Here is a 19,506-nt window from a genome sequence, read left to right as displayed (position 1 = left end):
TCTTTTTCACCTTACCTTCACATTTCTATAAAAAGGGACATTGTCCAATTAACACGCACGGGTCCATCCTCATTTGCCATCCTGGAGAAATGAAGACTGAGGATCTGTAGCAACATAGCCTTTCGCATACTTAGTCCTTACCACTGAAGAAATCCATTTATTCATCCTTTATTTCCTCCTCTAAAGATTTTTCTATAAAATGTATATTCACCCTCTCTGTTGATTTATATCTATGGGAAATCAATGTCTTTCTTAATGCTCCAGAGAGGTAAAGAAATAACCCATTCCCAGTGGCAACAAGATTATATCCATAGAGATAATTTGCCTGTGAAATATTACCCAGCAGTCTTTTAACTTGGTACCATTACTCTGCTCTGTGGTGCATTCTGTCTTTTCTGATTAGATAGTGTTTGCAAGTAAAATAGTTCCCCCGGTAAACCAGATAAGGAAGTGGTCTGGCCACTGGGCAGGACGCAGACAGCTAGAGGTATTTCACATAGTTGTGTCAAATTCAACTCCTTCCTTTTCCTCTGAAACATTATTTTGGAGATGAGCCAGTTGATGTTTAACACCAATTAACCAGGATCCTCCTTATTGTTCTTAGTATCTCAGAGGTCATTGCATGGGGGACATGATGCCTAGAAGGATGCACCTCAGATAACCTTGATAGATGGGGAACAACACTGACACCCAACATGATAAGGGACATATCCAGACATATCCAACCATCAGACCAGTGTCAGACCAATAACTGGTCTTCTAAATTTCAGGCCAGTCCAAGTGGCATAAGTCTGACTGAATTAAGTCTCAGTATTCTTGGTCTTCAAATTATCCAGTAACATATTGACATGTAAATAATTTTATAATGGTTTTGTCTCTCTTTTTGCTCTGTATACAGGATAAAATTCCATTTCAGAGGATGGTATGGTCAAACATCAATAGCTTGTCAGGAAAAAGGGAAGAGTTTTTCCCCTCTGCCCTGGGAATATCACCCCCTGCAAATATACACATAGGGCGGGGGTTCCCATTCCATGGAGCAGGTGGGATGAGTCCTTCAACTCTACAAAGTGCATTTTACTCCAGAAATTGTTCTCAGTAGAGACATTCTGGGGAGGAGGCAGTACATTCTGCATGGTTCTTCTGTGGGGAGGACAGGGGAAAACTTCAGAGGTGCTCACTCCAAGAATGAGCTCACCTAAAAGCTATTTTGTGGCCATGCCATTCCCGTGAACTAGATAGTCTTGGTGCACACGTTCCTGCCATGGCCCTTCTGCCCTTTTGCCATGCCTTTCACTGTCCCCCAAAAGGAAGATACCCAAGAGGAAGTTCCTGCTTCTCTCCCCACCACCCCTTCTGTCTTCCCAAGTAAAAAGGAAGATGGTGAGGGCCTCTCTTGGGGGTTCGTGTGCGGGGAGTTAATGAGCAATACTCCTTGCTCATGGATCTCTCCTCTCTGGAAACAACCTGCCCTTGAAGCAAACACTTCTTTTTTTTTCCTTCTCTTTGTTCACCTGTCTTGCAGGAAAGCTTCCTCCTACAAATGTTCAACCTGTGGCAGGGTAGATAGATACGGCATTGAGTCCTGGCCACATCCTCCTTATATCCATAAATAAAACTCATTTCTCTCTCCTGAACACCAGAGACAATTTCAGAATTGGCTCAGAGTCTGGTCAGGAGAAACATGGAGATGAGATCTACTGTCCCTTTAGAGGCTTCTCTGAGGACAAGAGGCGAAGAGTGACAGATCCCATAGAAAATCTACATCAAGTAGGAACTTTAACAAAAGGCACTGACCCAAGGCCAAACTCTTGGTCTTACTTGCCTTGGGCCAAGACTAAGTGGACATTTCATCAAATTTCAGCAGGGAAGACGCACAAGTGCTATTGGCCCGCCTCTAGTTAATCCATACATAGATCAGTGGAAGAAGTAAAAATGTTGACGGTTACTTGGAGAGAAGCCAGGAGGGAGTATGATAGAGTAGGGGAGGAAGCAGGCTCAGGGCCGTGTAACGTGGTGGACAGGGCCCAGAGCTAGACATCTACACCTGGGTTCTAATCCCAGTGTTGCCTCCTACAAGCACCATGCCCTTATGACGTTCTCTCTGAGGTGCTTTTCTGCAGGTGGAATAATCATTTCTGGAGAGGTTGTTTTTAAGAAAATCTATGGAAACCCCTTAGAAAGAGTGAAGAACAATAAGAATTGAAAGGACTATTATGTGAAACAAACTGGGAAACCATTAAAAGAGCTAGATAACTGAACATAGTAGTACATTGATGCTTAAACAACACGGGCTTGAATCGCATGGTTCCACTTATTCATGGATTTTTTTTCAGTAAATACAGTACAAGGCTGTGAATGTATTTTCTCTTATAATTTTCTTAAGAACTTTTTTTCTTTTTTCTGACTTATTCTATCGTAACATGGTATATAATACACGTAACATTCGAATTACGTGTCCATCGACTATTTATGTGATCATTATGGCTTCTGGTCAATAGTAGGCTGTTACTAGTTACGTTTGGTGGGACCAATAGTTATATGTGGATTTCCAACTGCACAGGAGGTCAGTGCCCCCACACCTGTGTTGTTCAAGGGTAACTGTTATTTTCAGGCTGGTGGGTCTGAGATGAAGAAACCGACCCTGATTCGATACGTATGGGGAAGGAAGAGAATTCTTTTAGGGCAGGACCAAAACAGAGAGGGAAAGCAGCAAGAGACCTAATTTCAGCTTAGGGCCACCACTGGCCTTTAAATCTTTTGCTTGCAAACTAGGAAATGATGCCCTTGCCCCAGGCAGACAAGCCTCATGCCATGCTGCACAGTGCGGTGACGTGCCCAGGGTTTGTATTTCAGCCCGCATTTGTCCTCTTCACCAGGGATCCTATGCACTGCGCAGCTTCCCCACCCGCACGTGCCAGCTCCCGCTTCTGTGTGAACTTGGGCACCCAGGTTTCTCTGCTTTCTGGTTTCTGCCCTTGGAAAGCTGGAATTATAGTCATGTTTGCCACTCTTGCCTGGTTTTAAAGATTATGTGATGTACATAGAAGCACTGAGGGAAGCGTACACAATGACAGACATTATTACAGAGCAGCCTAACCCATGTCTCTCTAGCAGGCCAGTAGGGAGGAGAGAGACTGAAAGGCACAGTTGGTCATGATTAAGCCTGAGGACACACTGCATTTGGTACAAAGAGGAACAGTGGGGGGTCAGGAGACACGTGCCTCACTAGCCATGAGGAATGCCATGGCTTTCCTCTTGTTATGCTTCTGTCTGGGGAGAGATCACCATTTGTAGTCATGGGTTGTACAATTACCCAGAGGCTATGGTGATGTTTTTGCATCCTTAATCAATCTAATAATCAGAACCCGGGCCCATGTGCCGATCACCTACGTGTTAAATACCTTCCCTCACATCTATCCATTTATCCTCCTGCTCACGAGTCTTGAATGCCTTCATTTCTTTTCTCACACATTCCTGTAATTTATTCATCTCAAGATGCACTTCTGTCTCATTCAATCACTTAAACAGACCTTTGGTGCCTTTTTAATTGATTCTTCTTGGGTTTTAATTTGCATCTTTGACTTTGCTATCCTGATTTCTTTGACTATCCCTCTCTCTGCATGACATATGTTTATGCTTTAGCAGGTTTCCAATATTCTGGAAGACTTCAGAGGCCAAGGTTGAAAAAAAAATGCTATTTTAAATAGAATCTTATTTGATTGGCCAGGCAACTGAGCAAAACCAAGGGTAAACACTCCACCTTTGGGAAACAGACAGCCAGGGTCACCCTTTAATGGCCAACTGCCCAAAGCCAACCTGGCAAGCTCTTAGGCTGACAGAAGATGGTCAGAAAGGGGAGAGAGGTTCACGGATCAGAAAAGGTTAAGGTTTCCTGTGAGGAGTTTCCATTTGATTTTGCCTCTATATGATTTAGGGACCTACTGTGTGCTTCCTCTGCATTTGGATTCCTTTTTGTTTAGGGTGGGGTGTTGGAACAGGGAAAACACACTAATGAATTAATAAACTGGTTTGTTTGGGAAAGCAGGGAATAGATGAGCAGTTCTGCAGCAATGTATTCTACATTACCCCTTGGGGACAAGATTTGTGTTTTTAATTCTGTTTAGCTTAAGTGCAAGTAGAATTGCATAAGGGTTCCTATAAATTAATTCCATCCATGTAAGGTCCATATGATAGGAAGAAGGGGAGGGAGACAGGGTGCTGTGATCCTGACTTCATGAGCCCATATGGCAGATAATCCAATAAGGTCATCCCAATTCCCCACCTGGGGCTCTAACCCTGGGCTTGGGTTACATGAGTGATTGGATTTTTATTGGGATCCTGCCACTGACCTGACACAATCCTACTATGTTTATTTTCTTATTGATATAATGGGATCCATAAGATGAAAATGATTCCCAAGTGGTATTATGCAAAGGAGTTAATATTTTTAAGCACCCAGAAACTCTACCATATGACAGAGAAGTACTGAAAATTATGATGCCATGTGCATTTTTTTATGTTCTTCAAGGGAAAAAATTATTACTTAAGTTTTAATCACAAGCATAGAATCATTAAACTTGCAATGAGGATGTATAATTTCTGCCAAAACACACACACGCGCGCGCACACACACACACACACACACAAGAAAATATTCTATTCTAAATCTTTCATTTGTTTTAATGAGCTTCAGAACCAAGTATTGGCACCCAATTTTTAAATATGCATCCATTTTCTTATTGCTATATTTAAACACTCCATCATAAAATGTGGTCAATTTACTTCAAATGTACAATGGTTTTTAATCAACCAAGACCTTATTATAATGAATATGCTGCCTTCATGTTTTCTCTGGGATCAATTGAAAGACCTAGATTCTGAGCATACATATGTAATATTATGAGGAATATCGATACTTCCTTTATGTTTTTGTGAAATCTCAATCACTTGTGGGTATTGAAAGAGTGAATGTAAACTGTACCCCCTCTTTCAGTAGATTTATATATTTTTATGCTTTTGGCCTTAGATATAAAATTCTCATCCATGATTCTGGGAACTCCGATTGACTGACTGCCCCCCCCCACACACGACTAAATGGCTATTTCAGTTGCTCTGTGATTGTTCCTGAATTCACCATTGTGTTTAATTTGCGGTAGACTGGGCCAGAGCTAAGAAGCCTGGATCTGCATATTCAAGAGACAAAACTTTATGGAGACTTAAAAAAAAAGGCAACTAAGGGAAGTCAAAAGTCAGAGACCCAAGCACAGGGCCGTCCTTCGTTCATTGAGCAACTGAGTGGTACAACCTCTAGCCACTCACCATGGAGTGTGTCCGGGAGCATGACTGCATCTACCTAGAAGAGGAGTCTTTCTTAAACACATGAAACCTTCTAAATCCACATTTAGAAGGAGGTAGCCAGGTTCCAGTCCTGAACCCTAGGTCCCATGAGGAGAACTTAAGTCTAGGGTGTTGGCTCCAGGAGGAGTATTTCAAAGGCACACCAAGAGTACTGCTCCAAAGGGTGCTGGTCACTGCTGGGCCCAGAGCCTGAATGACAAAATTAGAAAGAAAAGGAAAGATGGAGAGTGCTGAGAGCAGTACTTCTTGATGGTACAGAAATAGAAGCAATGATAAAAAATACAGGCATATTCTGGGAGCTTCTGAATGAAGCTCACACACAAAGGAGATACCAAAAGATACGTGAGAGAAGAATCTACATGCCAGAAAATCTTGGTAGTCTAGCCCCAGTGAACAAACACCTATTCCCCCAAAGTCCTCTCCTTCTGCTGACTGTCATCAAACACTCCAGATAATGTGAAAATGAAGGAGACTCGGAGATCAAAGACCAGGACTAAAAGGTCTCTTATACAAAGTAAAAGAGAGAGATATGTACTTGCAGGGCTGTGTAAGAGTCATGGTTCAGCATCATAATGGAATCGGTCTCTGAGCTGCTGGCCTGAAGCGCTTTCAAATTCCCTTTCTTGCAGGCAAGATTAACTCCATAATTAAGTAGCCAAACAGAGACTATAAGAGTGTGGAAGGGGCAGAGGCTGCTGACATAGAGGATGTGCTCTGTTCCAGTGGTTCAAGCATATAGAGTCAGGAAGCCAATTTCCCATTGTTGAGAAGAAAATATTGACAAGGAAGGGAAGATGGAAGGAGCTATTAACGAACTACAAATGAGAAAACCCTTAATTAAGAATAATAACAGGCACCTAGGTGGCTCAGTCAGTTAAGCATTCGACTCCTTGCTTCTACTCAGGTCATGATCTCCCTGTTCATGAGATCCAGCCCCACAGCGGGCTCTGAGCTGACAGCACAGACCCTGCTTGGGATTCTCTCTCTCCCTTTCTCTCTGTCCCTCCCTCCCTCACATGTATGCATGCATGCTCTCCCTCTCAAGGTAAATAAACAAACATTTAGAAAAAAGAAGAATAATGAAATTCAGAACATCTTTGGACAAAATCTAGCATACAAATAGCTGCAGGCAATTCTGTAGGGATAAAGAATTAAAGTAGAAACTATTACTCATTAGAAAATCAACATTCACCAGATATTTTTATACTCTGATGTTCAACTTTTGCATGCCCATACATTTATATAATGGTGAAACATGACAGTATATATGACAAGATATAAGATATCATAAATCATAGTCAGATATCTAATTCCCTTATATTCCAACTTGAAATACTCCATCTTTCTCAACAACAGTGTGATCTGATCTAGTTCTACACTCTATGTTGTAGGTTGTATTGTGTCTCCAAAAAAAAAAAAAGTTGGAGTTCTAACCCTCAGAGCCTCTGATGACCCTATTTGAGGAGATGGATCTTTGCCAGTGATCAACTTAAGATGAGATCATTAGAATAAGCTCTAATCCAATATGACTGGTGTCCTTATAAGGAGAACTTTAGACACAAAGACACACACAAAGGAGAATGCCACATAAAGATGAAAGCAGAGATGGAGTTCAGGGAGATGTATCTACAAGGAGTGTCAGAGATTTCCAGCAAACTATCAGCACTAGAAGAGAGACACAAGTCATATTCTTCTTCTCACAGCCCTCGGAGGAAACAACCCCACCAACACCTTGATCTCAGACTTCAAGGCTCCTGAACTGTGAGACAATAAATTTCTATTGCTTAAGCTACCCAGTATGTGGTTGTGGTTACAATAACCCTAGGAAGCTAATACATTGTGGTTCCCTTTACTACCATATCCTCAGACTTCTAATTTCTATAGTTATCCAAGATTTCTGGACTGGTGCAAGAATGCTCATATATGCCCATATAGCCCAAATCAGTAACAGCAGTAATGTCCACCAACAGTAGAATAGACAAGTAGATGTTAATATATCCACGCTATGGGATGCTAAACAACAATAGGAATAAACAAACCACCGCTATTTACAACAACAAGGAAGAATCTCACAAGTAGAACACTGAGCCAAAGAAACCAGATACCAAGATATACACAATGTATGATTCTGTTTGGATGAAATTCAGAAATAGGCAAAACTAATCTTGGGTGGTGAAAGTCAGGAATTTTAACCTTTTGTGAAAGCTGGTCATTGAATGGACAGAGGCCAAAGGGCTGCTTCTTAGTCCCTAGAAGCGTTCTCTTTCTTGATTCAGGTAGTAATCACATGGAAATGTGCACTTTGAAAATTCATTGAGCCACTTACTTATGAAATGCTTATTTTTCTGAATATATTATGTAGTTCAATTTTTTATTTTATTCAGTTTTTAATTCCAATATAGTTAACATACAGTGTTATATTAGTTTCAGCTGTGCAATATAGTGACTCAACAACTCTATACATTACTCAGTGTTCATCATGGTAAATGTACTCTTAATCCCCATCACCAATCTACCACCTCCCCTCTGGTCAGCCTCTGTTTTCTTCCTGTACTTAAGAGTCTGTTTTTGGTGTGTCTCTTTTTTTCCATTTGTTCATTTGTTTTGTTTCTTAAATTCTACATATGAGTGAAATATATGACATTCGTCTTACTCTGATTTATTTTGCTTAGCATCATGCTCTCTAGCTCTATCCGTATAGTTGCTAATGGCAAGATTTCATTCTTTTTGTGGCTGAATAATATTTCATTGTATATGTATTATATATACCACATCTTCTTTATCCATTCATGTATCAACGGACACTTGGGCTGCTTCCATAATTTGGCCACTGTAAATAATGCTGCAATAAACATAAGGGCAAATATATTCTTTCAGATTAGTGTTTTCATATTTTGGGGTAAATACTCCATAGTGTGATAACTGGATCATAGGATAGTTCTATTTTTAATTTTTCAAGGAAACTCCATACTGTTTTCCACAGTGGCTGCAACAGTTTGTATTCCTACCAACAGTGCAAGAGAGTTCCTTTTTTTCTTCACATTCTCACCAACACTTGTTGTTTGTTGTGTTTTTGATATTAGCTATTCTGACAGGTGTGAGATGATACCTCATTGTAGTTTTGCTTTGCATTTCCCTGATGAGTGATATTGAGCATCTTTTCACATGTCTGTTGGCCATGTGTACTTCTTGTTTGAAGAAACGTCTGTTCATGTTTTTCTGCCCATATTCTGATCAGTTTATTTGGTTTTTTGGTATTGAACTGTTTATATATTTATATAGTTTGGATACCACCCCTTTATCAGATACATCATCTGCAAATACCCTCTCCCATTCAATAGGTTGTCTTTTAGTTTTGTTGATTGTTTCCTTTGCTGTGAAGAAGCTTTTTATTTTGAGATAGTCCCAGTAGTTTATTTTTGCTTTGATTTCCTTTGCTTTGCCTCAGGAGACATGTCTAGAAAAATGTTGCTACAGCCAATGTCAGAGAAATTACTGCCTGTGCTCTCTTCTAGGATTTTTATGGTTTTGGGTCTCACATTTAGGTCTTTAACCCATTTGGAGTTTATTTTGGTGTATGGTGTAAGACAGTGGTCCGGTTTCCTTTCGAAAAAATTATATAACCTCTCTAAACTTCAGTGGTTACACTTTGCTTAGAAGTTATTATTTAGCACTTGGAAACATTATCATATATGTTTTACATTTAATGTGCTCATTAGCTTACCTTTTTTAGCATTTTATAATTTCCCCTGAGAGCAAATACCATATTATGCATTTTTGTATCTCTAGCACTGTATAATACCCAAAGAAGTACTCATAAGTATTCCTTGATAATAACATAATCAGAAATAGACAAGCATAGACTGACACGAGAGTACCATTAACACATCTACACATAGAAGAATATACTTGTGGATATGTGACACATCCTAAACCATACACTGGACTGTCTTCTAAAGACTAAGAGAAAGAAAAGAATATTCATTGAGTATTTACTATGTTCCATTCAACAGCCTAAGATGTAACATACCTTACCTCAATGTATGCTCTCAACAACCCTTTGAATTTGACCCTGTCATTACTGATGAGGAAATTGAAGTTCAAAACATTTTAATTAACTTGCTCAATATAACAACCAACACTCAAAATCAGACGGGTGCTGTGCATTAACTGGAAGGTGGGAAAAGATAATATAAATTTCCCCTTTTTCTAAATTCTCCACTAGATAGAGTTTCAGGGTTCTGATTCTGTCTTCTGATTCTCTCTTCTGTCAAGTTTCAGATTCTGTATTCCTAAAAATTGATCCTAGAGCAAAGGGCACAAACACTGGATTCATTCCAGGATTGACATTCTTCCTTTTTTACTACCTCAACTCCCAAGGTTAACCTGGTTCCTTCAGCATTCTCCTCGATTCTGTAAACAAGCCCATGGCTTTCCAGTAAATTCCTCCTCTGCTTATGTCGGCAAAACTTGGCCCCGCTGTTGCAGACCGAATACCCTCGCCGAATCATCAAGAAACATCTCAGAGTGACAAGAACAAGACCCAGAGCAGACCTGTGACTTGCTAACATTCCTCCACACAGAATGGGCACAAGTATCAGGCCCCTCACCAGCGCTCATTTCTCCACTCCATCTTCTTGCCAAGTGAGAGCCTTTTGTTACTGAGTTGTTGAAACATAGCTGTGGTTGTGTAAAGAGTCCCCTTTACAACACCTCAGTTTTTTTCAGGCTTTTCTTCAGCTGCAGTGGACTTTGCCAAGTACCATGATCAATTGCCCAACAGGCTCCAAGTGCAACGTCTACAGCATTTTGGCAGTTAATCACTGGTGGCTTTGCATTGTTCTTTGTTTTGTGTGCCATTTCTCCCATGTGTTTGTCCCTTGTTCTTTATAGTCCTCATGCCTCTCAGCATAAGGTTAGCACTCTGAGATTGATCTGAAACCACAAATATAAGATAATTGCCTCCTGTTATTCAATATTTTAATTTCCATAGTGGCCCAGCTAAGGAGAAGGGACCCCTTGTTTATGATTAGTATGAAGTTAATGTGTTCTCTAACCCTTTCTGCAATCCTTTCAAGAATCATCCATTCCATAAGGACATAAACAGAAGGAGTTCTACCTGGTTTTCATGAATGCCAGCTATTACGTATCTTGAGTAACTCCATTCAACATTCCAAAGCCACCCTAAAAGGTCCCTCTCCAAAACTATAGTAAACACGTTCAGCTCTCTAACCGAACTTTGTCCCTATTGTTAGCTCTAAGGCTTAATAATCTGGAGGTTAAAATGAGGCTAAAGTTTAGTTGCACCCAGTTAGAAAATCCATTTATAATTATAGTTTTGAACTGTATACCAAAACTTATATCACTGAATAGTACCCAAGAAGCATTCTAACATTCTGTTTTATGTGCTTGGAATCTCTCAAACTCTATCAGAGACTCAAAAATGAGCATGCAGCCACCCAAGGGTTTGAATAACAAAGTTGGAAAAGGACAGCCAAAAACAATAAATTGGCCTCCATGGTCTGAGCCAGACTCAGCCATGTATAACTACTGAGCTGGAATAAATAAGACCTCTGTTGAAAATGGTAATGAGAATACCTAAAAAAAAAACCCTCAAAGAATAAAGTCAAGAAAAATTATAAAACTTGGTTCTAAAATTTCTAAAATACATTATTTCTAAAACATCAAAGCATCAGTTTAATAAATGGTTTCTGGACCCACGTGCAACAAATTAAATGCCGATGTAAATAAGAAAAACATCGTTTTGATGCAGCCTGAGAGCTCTGGACATTGAGACAGAACATCTCCATAGAAAAGTGCTTTCTGAAAATTTCCCCAGACGCACCATAAAAGCAAATGAACTGGGAACATGAGCCCACTGGTAGGCAGGGGAACACGGCAAAAATAGCTCATCTCAAGCATTAAATGTCTTTAGGTTTTGTCTTTCTCTTAAAACATCATGGTAGTTTTGCATTAAATATTAATATAGATCTGTGTAAAAATTTTAATGACTTAATTTAATTATCTTTGGGAAATTTTTGAAATTTAATCTTTGTTAAGCTTTGCCTAAAGTCAATATATAGACCAGATAGGTCATGTTGATCCTGAGGGTTCTTGAATTCTGCACACCACCACTTATCCATAGGGACACAAAAAGCCCAGGTTAATAAGCATAGTTTTAGAAGAATTCATATATTTCCCCATCTTTTGGCAAGCAGCTACTAACTGATTACATGAATATAACATTAGGAAGCATACTAAGATATGCATATTCCTAAAGGATTAGTTAAGGAATTGATTTGGCTGCTGTAATGGAAAGACCCAAAATAATAATGACTTAAATAAGATATGTATTTCTTTCTCCTGTAAAGTCTTGGCTAATGTGTTGGCCCATGTTGGAAGCCAGGCTCCATCTGTCTTGCCATTCTGCGATCCTCAACATGGTTCAAAGTCCCTCCTCTAGCGTTTGCCCTCGTGTTCACACCCATCTCTGGAAATTGCACACATCATTTCCATTCACATTGCAAACGCCCAGGATTTAGTCACATGGCCACACGTAGTTGCAAGGGAGAATAGTATTTAACAAGATAGTCTTATACTCACTGAAAGCAGAAAGAAAGAGGAAGAGAGAGCAGAGAAAAGAAAAGAACACAAAAGAGAGATGAAAAGGAAAAAAACTACAACTAAATCAGGAGGAGGAAGTGGATATTAGAGAATAACCAACAAGTACTGTCACACTCAACTAGTGGTATCAGTATGACAAGACCACTTGTTCTAGTGAACAACAAAATAAAAGAATAACAGAAATCATCTTCTAGATATTGTGACTAAATAGGCATAGGTGTTGACTAATATTCTATAGTTATCAAGCAATTAGAAATTTAATTTAGGGGCACTTGGGTGGCTCAGATGGTTAAAGGTCTGACTCTCGGTTTCGGCTCAGGTCATGATCTCATGGTTCATGAGTCTGAGCTTTAAGTCGAGCCCCGTGATAACAGTGCGGAGCCTGCTTGGAATCCTCTCCCCCTCCCTGCCCCTCCCCTGTGTTCGCTCTCTCTCTCTCTCTCTCTCTCTCCATTTCTAGAGATAGATCTCTATCTCTTCCAAAAATAAATAAACTAAAAAAAAACTAAAAGAAATTTAATTTAATAAAACGAAGCTCAAATAAATTTTTAAAAATGAATATTCAGTAATTGAGATCAATAAGCAAAAGATGACACATAAACATTCTAACCCAAGTGATATTATCAGTGGACCTTTGAAAACTTTAAATATGGTCACTGGAAGGAAATATCTTCATGAAAAGAAAGAAAATGTACTAACAACTTGTTGATTTTTGGAAGAGTCACAAAAGACAATTGAACTTTATAGGAGTACTTTGCTAAGGTAAAAGTTAGTATTAAAAAATAAAACCTGGGTTGGCAAGACAGTGCAGGTCAGGGATCACGGGAAGCCGACTGCCAGATGGAGTTCAGCGTGAGAAGGCTGAAGGAGTGCCCTTGTAGAAAGGAAAGGAAAGAAGGGAAATTGAACAGTGGGAAAAGTTGAGCAGTAATGCAGTCCCAGCTAAGGCCTCAGCCAATGTCATAGAAAGCTTTGATTGCGGGTTGGCCTATCAGAATTGTCCCATCTTGGATTCAGAATGACAAGCCCTTTATGCCACCACATTGATTAGTTGTTGAATGTTGACTGTTTCTGGAAGAAGACATGACTTGGTAGAGAAAGTTTTCTTCAGCTGAAGTAAATCCGAAAGGAAACTAACATGTGATGGCTATCTTCTAGAAGGCTTTCCAGCCCCTGGGGAAATAAGTCTCTCAAATGTTGCAAGTTTGTTTTCGTAAGAAGACTTCAAAACATAGATTAGCATAAAGGATGTTTAGGGAGTGTTCTTGAACACTTGTTAAAAGGAGAGGGGAAAAATGCAAGAGCTGTGATACACCCCAGCAAAGAACTCAGCAAACCTTGTCGGAAGCTCTCAAGCTTTTAATGGACCTTCAGATTGGCTGTCTGCTGAGGAGAAGGGATAGGGTCTTCATCTCCTATATTGATCAGTCACTGGTTGTGGGCCGTCCAGAAGGGGACATGACCTTGGGTGAGGCATATTTCTTCGGCCAAGGCAATTTCCAAAGTGGAATGACAGCTAAAGAGTATTGTCTGGCAGTATTCCCAGCAGCTGGGGAAATAGATCCTTCAACCCAGAAAGGATCTGGGTGCATATCACAGTGTCTACCATGCAAGATACACTTAATATTTTCATTTCACGGCCAAAGAAAAACTTAAAAATAAATCATTTTTTATATGAAGAACAGATTTAATGATTTTGTCCATATGAAACTGAGGGCACTTGTTACCTTGCTTTTTTCTCCAAAGAATATTTGGCAATTCTCACATAAATTAAATGTGGGACTGATATATGACTCTACTGTATAAATATTTCTATTTCTTTCACTCTTCCATTCTATTCTTGCCAGCACATGCCTGCCCTTATTTTCCTGCAAACAACAGATCTATCAGCCCTTAGTTCCCTCACTACCCTCCCTTAGACCCTCTTCCCCATGTCTTAGAAAATAAAAAGTGACCACTTTAAAGGTAGAGAAGTCTCGGCCTGTCTCCTGTCTTCTTGTACCTCACACATTCTTTCCTTTCCCAGGAAAGCTCCTTTTCCCTGATGAAATCTCCCTATTTTGCATATTTCACACATTTACCCATTCTGAAAATGTCTTTCTTGACTCTTCTGTTTTCCCTAACTACAGCCATACTTCTATCCTTTTCCCTACCAAATTTCTTAAACTAGCAACATACAATCATGGGCTTGTTTCTAAAACACCAGTCTACTCCCCAGGCCCTGAAATCCTATTTTACTTCTCTGCACATTTTTCTACCTACATGTACTCCATCCCCACAAAAGGCTAAATCACTCTTCTCTGGGTGAATTAAAGATTGTTTTTTCCACAATCCTCACACTTGACCTTCAAGTTACACCCATTTTTTTTTCAGACTGTACATGACACTGACACTGTTGTTGTTTTTCCTGAGTCTCACTTCTCATTTCTAGTTTTTTTCCCTCAGTCACTAACCAGGGAAATGATCCAAAGCTGCTTCTGACCCTTTATCTAAAGCACCATTATATATCATTTCTTGGTATTTTAATCATTGCTCCTGTGCTGGTGATGCAGATCTGCATCTCCATTCTGTTTCCTTGAGCAATTCTAGTCTGGATCTCCATCTACCTCATGGAATTTGTATTTGCACAATCAAGCTTTGCCCCCAAATCAACATAATCAAAACCAAATTCATCATCCATTAAAAAAGAGTCTTCTACCTTAGCCTCTTTGGCACTTACGTTCCCCTGGTTGGTCCAGGCAAAAAAAAAAAAAAAAAAAAAAAATTGAAGACATCTAAGAACACAAGGTATGAAGGAGAAGAAAGCCACAACCACAACCCTAATATTGTCACTTCCTGAATAGCAGATATAGTCTTTCGGCCTCTACTCCCTCCCTGTTCCAATTGATCCTATATGTTGTGTCTGCATTTAAATAAACGTCAACATTTCATCCCCCTTTTCAAAACTTTCATCCTAATTGTCTAAAATACAGGATCAAACTCATGAGTCTGGTCCTCGCGACCATCCTGAAATTAGTCCCACCTTTCATGGCCAATCTCATCACGCTCAAGCTTTCTGCCCTGTACCCACTCCCCACTTAAAATCTTTCCTTGAGGTGCACGGGTGGCTCAGTCAGTGAAGCATCTGACTCTTGATTTTGGCTCAAGTCATGATCTCAGGGTTGTGGGATTGAGCCCTGTGTTGGGCTCTGCCCTGACAGCAGGGAGCCTGCTTGGGATTCTCTTTCTCCTTCGCTCTCTGCCCCTCCCCTCCATTCTCTCTATCTCTCTCAAAAATAAATAAATGAACATTTTTTTAACTAAAAAAAATCTTTCCTCATACTGTTTTCCTGAGAGGAAATGACCTCCACCATTCGTTGATTTTATTTAAACCTACTCTTCTCAGGATTCATATTAGGATTAAGCTATAAGGCATACTCAATCTCTTCCAGCCCACTGCAATATTGTTCTTTCTTTATTTTTATACCAAATCTCAACCGTCCACTACAATAGCTTGTCACACTCTGATCTGAGGAACATATAATTATACCATGTGCATATATCTTGTCATTTATGTTGTAAGGTCCTTTTAATGCTTCAGCAACAGTATTAAAGATCTAAGACAAATTCAATGCATACTTTCTGAATTAAGATTAATTGCCATTCCATGTGCTAATATTACAAGAACAACGTCATGGAATTCAGAATTTCCTATCCAGATTTCAAAAAAGACAAAAGTAGAAATAATCCACACCTGTGTATTATTAAACGGTAAAATGTAAACAGTAAATTAAACGGTAAAGAGTAAATTAAACGGTAAAGAGCAAAAATGATTAGGTCTTATAAATACAATTACTTACAAAAATTATAATTATTTTCTTATTATTGTGCTATTTTCTTTTTTTTCAAAATGAGGCAAAATTGTAATTAAGTAGCTGAAACACTGATGATTAGAAGTGCTCTCTTGCTTTTTCTCAATTAGAACTCACCTACCTTTCAATTATTCTCAATGCCAAATAAACTGCTTATGTAGATATATATCATTCCTCTGAACAGATTCTAGTTTTTTTAAACATAAAGTTTGTTAAAGAAGACCATACAAATGGGTAGGAAAGAAAACATTTTGTCAGCCTTATGCTCGGACACTTACACTAAAATATTTTTGCCAAGAAGAAATAGACTAAACATACATCAAGCCAAATGGAGACGCTTACTTTAGTGACTAGAGGTACTTCTTATGATTTAAGACATTAGAACATAATTTGAGAATGTTTGGAAAGAGCGTGCAATTGCTTTATGTTTCTGACAATCACTCTCCAAAAACCTGAGCACATCCAAAAGGTGTACAAACACATATGTGTGGTTAATACTATTATTTTAAGTTATATTTTAGTTTTTTAAACTAACGACAAAAATTTCTAAAGACAGTTATTTTTTAGCGCTTTTTTTTTAATTAACTCGTTTTATTTTTTATTTATTTTTAATTGACATCCAAATTAGTTAGCATCTAGTGCAACAATGATTTCAGGAGTGGATTCCTTAGTGCCCCTTACCTATTTAGCCCATCCCCCCTTCCCACAGCCCCTCCTGTAACCTTCAGTTTGTTCTCCATATTTATGAGTCTCTTCTGTTTTGTCCCCCTCCTTGTTTTTATATTATTTTTGTTTCCCTTCCCTTATGTTCATCTGTTTGGTCTCTTAAAGTCCTCATAGGAGTGAAGTCATATGGTTTCTGTCTTTCTCTGACTGACTAACTTCACTTAGCATAATACCCTCCAGTTCCATCCACGTAGTTGTAAACGGCAAGATTTCATTCTTTTTGATTGCTGAGTAATACTCCATTGTGTATATATACCACATCTTCTTGATCCATTCGTCCATCGATGGACATTTGGGCTCTTTCCAGACTTTGGCCATTGTTGATAGCGTTGCTATAAACATGGGGGTGCATGTGTCCCTTCGAAACAGCACACCTGTATCCCTTGGATAAATGCTTAGTAGTGCAATTGCTGGGTCGTAGGGTAGTTCTATTTTTAATTTTTTGAGGAACCTCCATACTGTTTTCCAGAGTGGCTGCACCAGCTTGCATTCCCACCAACAGTGCAAAAGAGATCCTCTTTCTTTGCATCCTCACCAGCATCTGTTGTTGCCAGAGTTGTTAATGTTAGCCATTCTGACAGGTGTGAAGTGGTATCTCATTGTGGTTTTGATCTGTATTTCCCTGAGGACGAGTGATGTTGAGTGCTGTTCTGTTTGGTGTTTTACTTTTTTAATGAAATATAAAGTTAATTGTGAGTGTTTTCCTTGGTCATCTCTGCTTAGCATTTCCCAATATCAAAGTTCAGGTACAAAAAAGTGGGTTTTTTTGTCCACGCAGTATTGCCAATTTTCCTTTAACTATATTAGAATTTTTCAACAGAACTAGTTTCTACTAAACACTATCATTTCTTTTGAGGCAAGAATGCTTTTTTGGAGAAGGCATAGGAGTGGGTGAGGACACTAGTAACCCTTATTCATTTATTTGATACAGATTTTTGAGCACTTTCTATGTGCAAGTTTCTACGCTAGTTACTGGAAATACTGCAGTGAAAGAGACACAGTCCTCATCCTCATCAAATTTGCAATAAGAGGAGTAGGGGGACATTAAATACATGATAATTTAATCATAATTGTGGTAAATTTTACAAAGAAGAAAAATAGCTAGGTAACTGGGAGACCCTGTAGAGTTAGCCCCTCCTTCTTCAACCATGGTTGTCCTATTCTTTCTACCTATGTTTTATTTCTGTCAGAGATTTTATTTAAACTACTTGTAATTAACCAAATCCAGAAGGTCTCTTGTGAATGACTCAGCATGACTCTGCAAACTTTTCAAAGAGATCAGAGTACAAGATTTTGAAACACAACCAACATGTTTTGACCAAGCGTAACCTATGAGATGTGACCGGGGTAAGTTAAATATAAACAGGTATCTTTAGGAGTAACCATACAACAGACAGGTTCAAAATGATGAGTGGCAAGCAGTCCCCATCATAACCTCCCCCAGCCACTCATTAAATACAAACAAACACTCACCAAAAAAGGCTCACATTGACAACTCTCAGAAAAACTGTGATTAATCATCATCCTAAAAGCAGAATCCAGACGGAATTGGCAGTGATTATAGAAGAGTTGGACCTGGACTGTGAAACATATATGGAGGCTCAAACACATGGTATGGGAAGTGAATAAAGTCTATTTGACAGAGAGGCTCTGCACCTCTTACAGCACCGCTGCCCAGATGGAGAAATGCACAGTCCCAACCCAGCAGAGAACAGGCAGATGGCAGTAAGATCCCTGGGTCCCACTCTAAGAGGCCAACATTGACTTCCAGGCACGCTCAGTGCTGGCAGCAGGCAAAACTAACACTATGCATGCGCAAGGAGGAATCAGATCTTGAAGCAGTACTGAGAATAGTATGTTTCATTTTATATTTAACATTATTATCAAAAACAGTGGGGTAGAGAAGACACTAACACAGTCAAGTTGCACCAAAACTCTAAATGAAAGGCTTCTAGGGGACGTCCCCTGCTCACTTGGTTAAGCATCCCACTCTTGGTTTCTGCTGAGGTCATGATCTCATGGTTTGTGAGTTCAAGTCCCACATGGGGCTCTGTGCTGGCAGTGTGGTGCCTGTTTAAGATTCTCTTTCTCCATGCCTCTCTCTGCTCCCCCTGCTCTCTCTCTCTCTCGCTCGCTCGCTCAAAATAAATAAACTTTTTAAAAAAGGCTTCTAAAAATGAGGTTTTGTACAAAACAGCATGCACCTCATCTGAAAATCTGAGAAAGATATTAGACCTCTACAATGAGGACAAGTAACCTGTCCTTTCTACTGAAAAGCATCCTGCATGGTAAAAGTATGAGATAAAAGACCAATGGAAAAGAAAAGTATGGAGCTGCTATAACAGAATAGCATCTGAAACTCATGACTATAGGAGTTTATGAGAGTTTAACTTATAAACTTATATAAGAGTTTAACTCTTATTATAAGAGTTATAAGGATCTATCTAATACTGAAACATTAGACATATTTCTACCCTTATGAGATGATTTATGGAAGGGCCAGCTAACGCAATTAGCCGTGTAATGAAATAAGGTGTAGAAGATTTGAAAGGAAGAAACGAAATTCTCATTTTATGCAATAGAAACAACACAAATAACAAATAAAACAAAAGTGATTACTGAATATATTAGTAATCACCGTTTTAAAAATATAATAGACAAAATATCTTCTAAATACAAAGATTTGAATATGTTAAATAAATGGAAACACAGTATTAAAAGTCCATATTTAACAAAAAAATACTTTAGATCTTAACCCACGGACTCACAATATCTTTATACTCCTATCAAAAATGGGTTTTCCTGCATGGGAAGTTTCAATATTCTAAGGATGTCAATTCTCTTCCAATTAGACTATAACGATACTCCAAATAAAACTCGGGAATTTTTAGTTGTAGGTGTAGGGGTGGAGAACGGGGAACTTAACAACATGATCTCAAACTCACCT

Source organism: Prionailurus viverrinus, chromosome C1 (assembly GCF_022837055.1).
Source record: "Prionailurus viverrinus isolate Anna chromosome C1, UM_Priviv_1.0, whole genome shotgun sequence".
In the NCBI taxonomy this organism is placed as follows: Eukaryota; Metazoa; Chordata; class Mammalia; order Carnivora; family Felidae; genus Prionailurus; species Prionailurus viverrinus.
The sequence above is the reverse complement of the archived record's forward strand: the minus strand, read 5'-3'. Positions refer to the sequence as shown.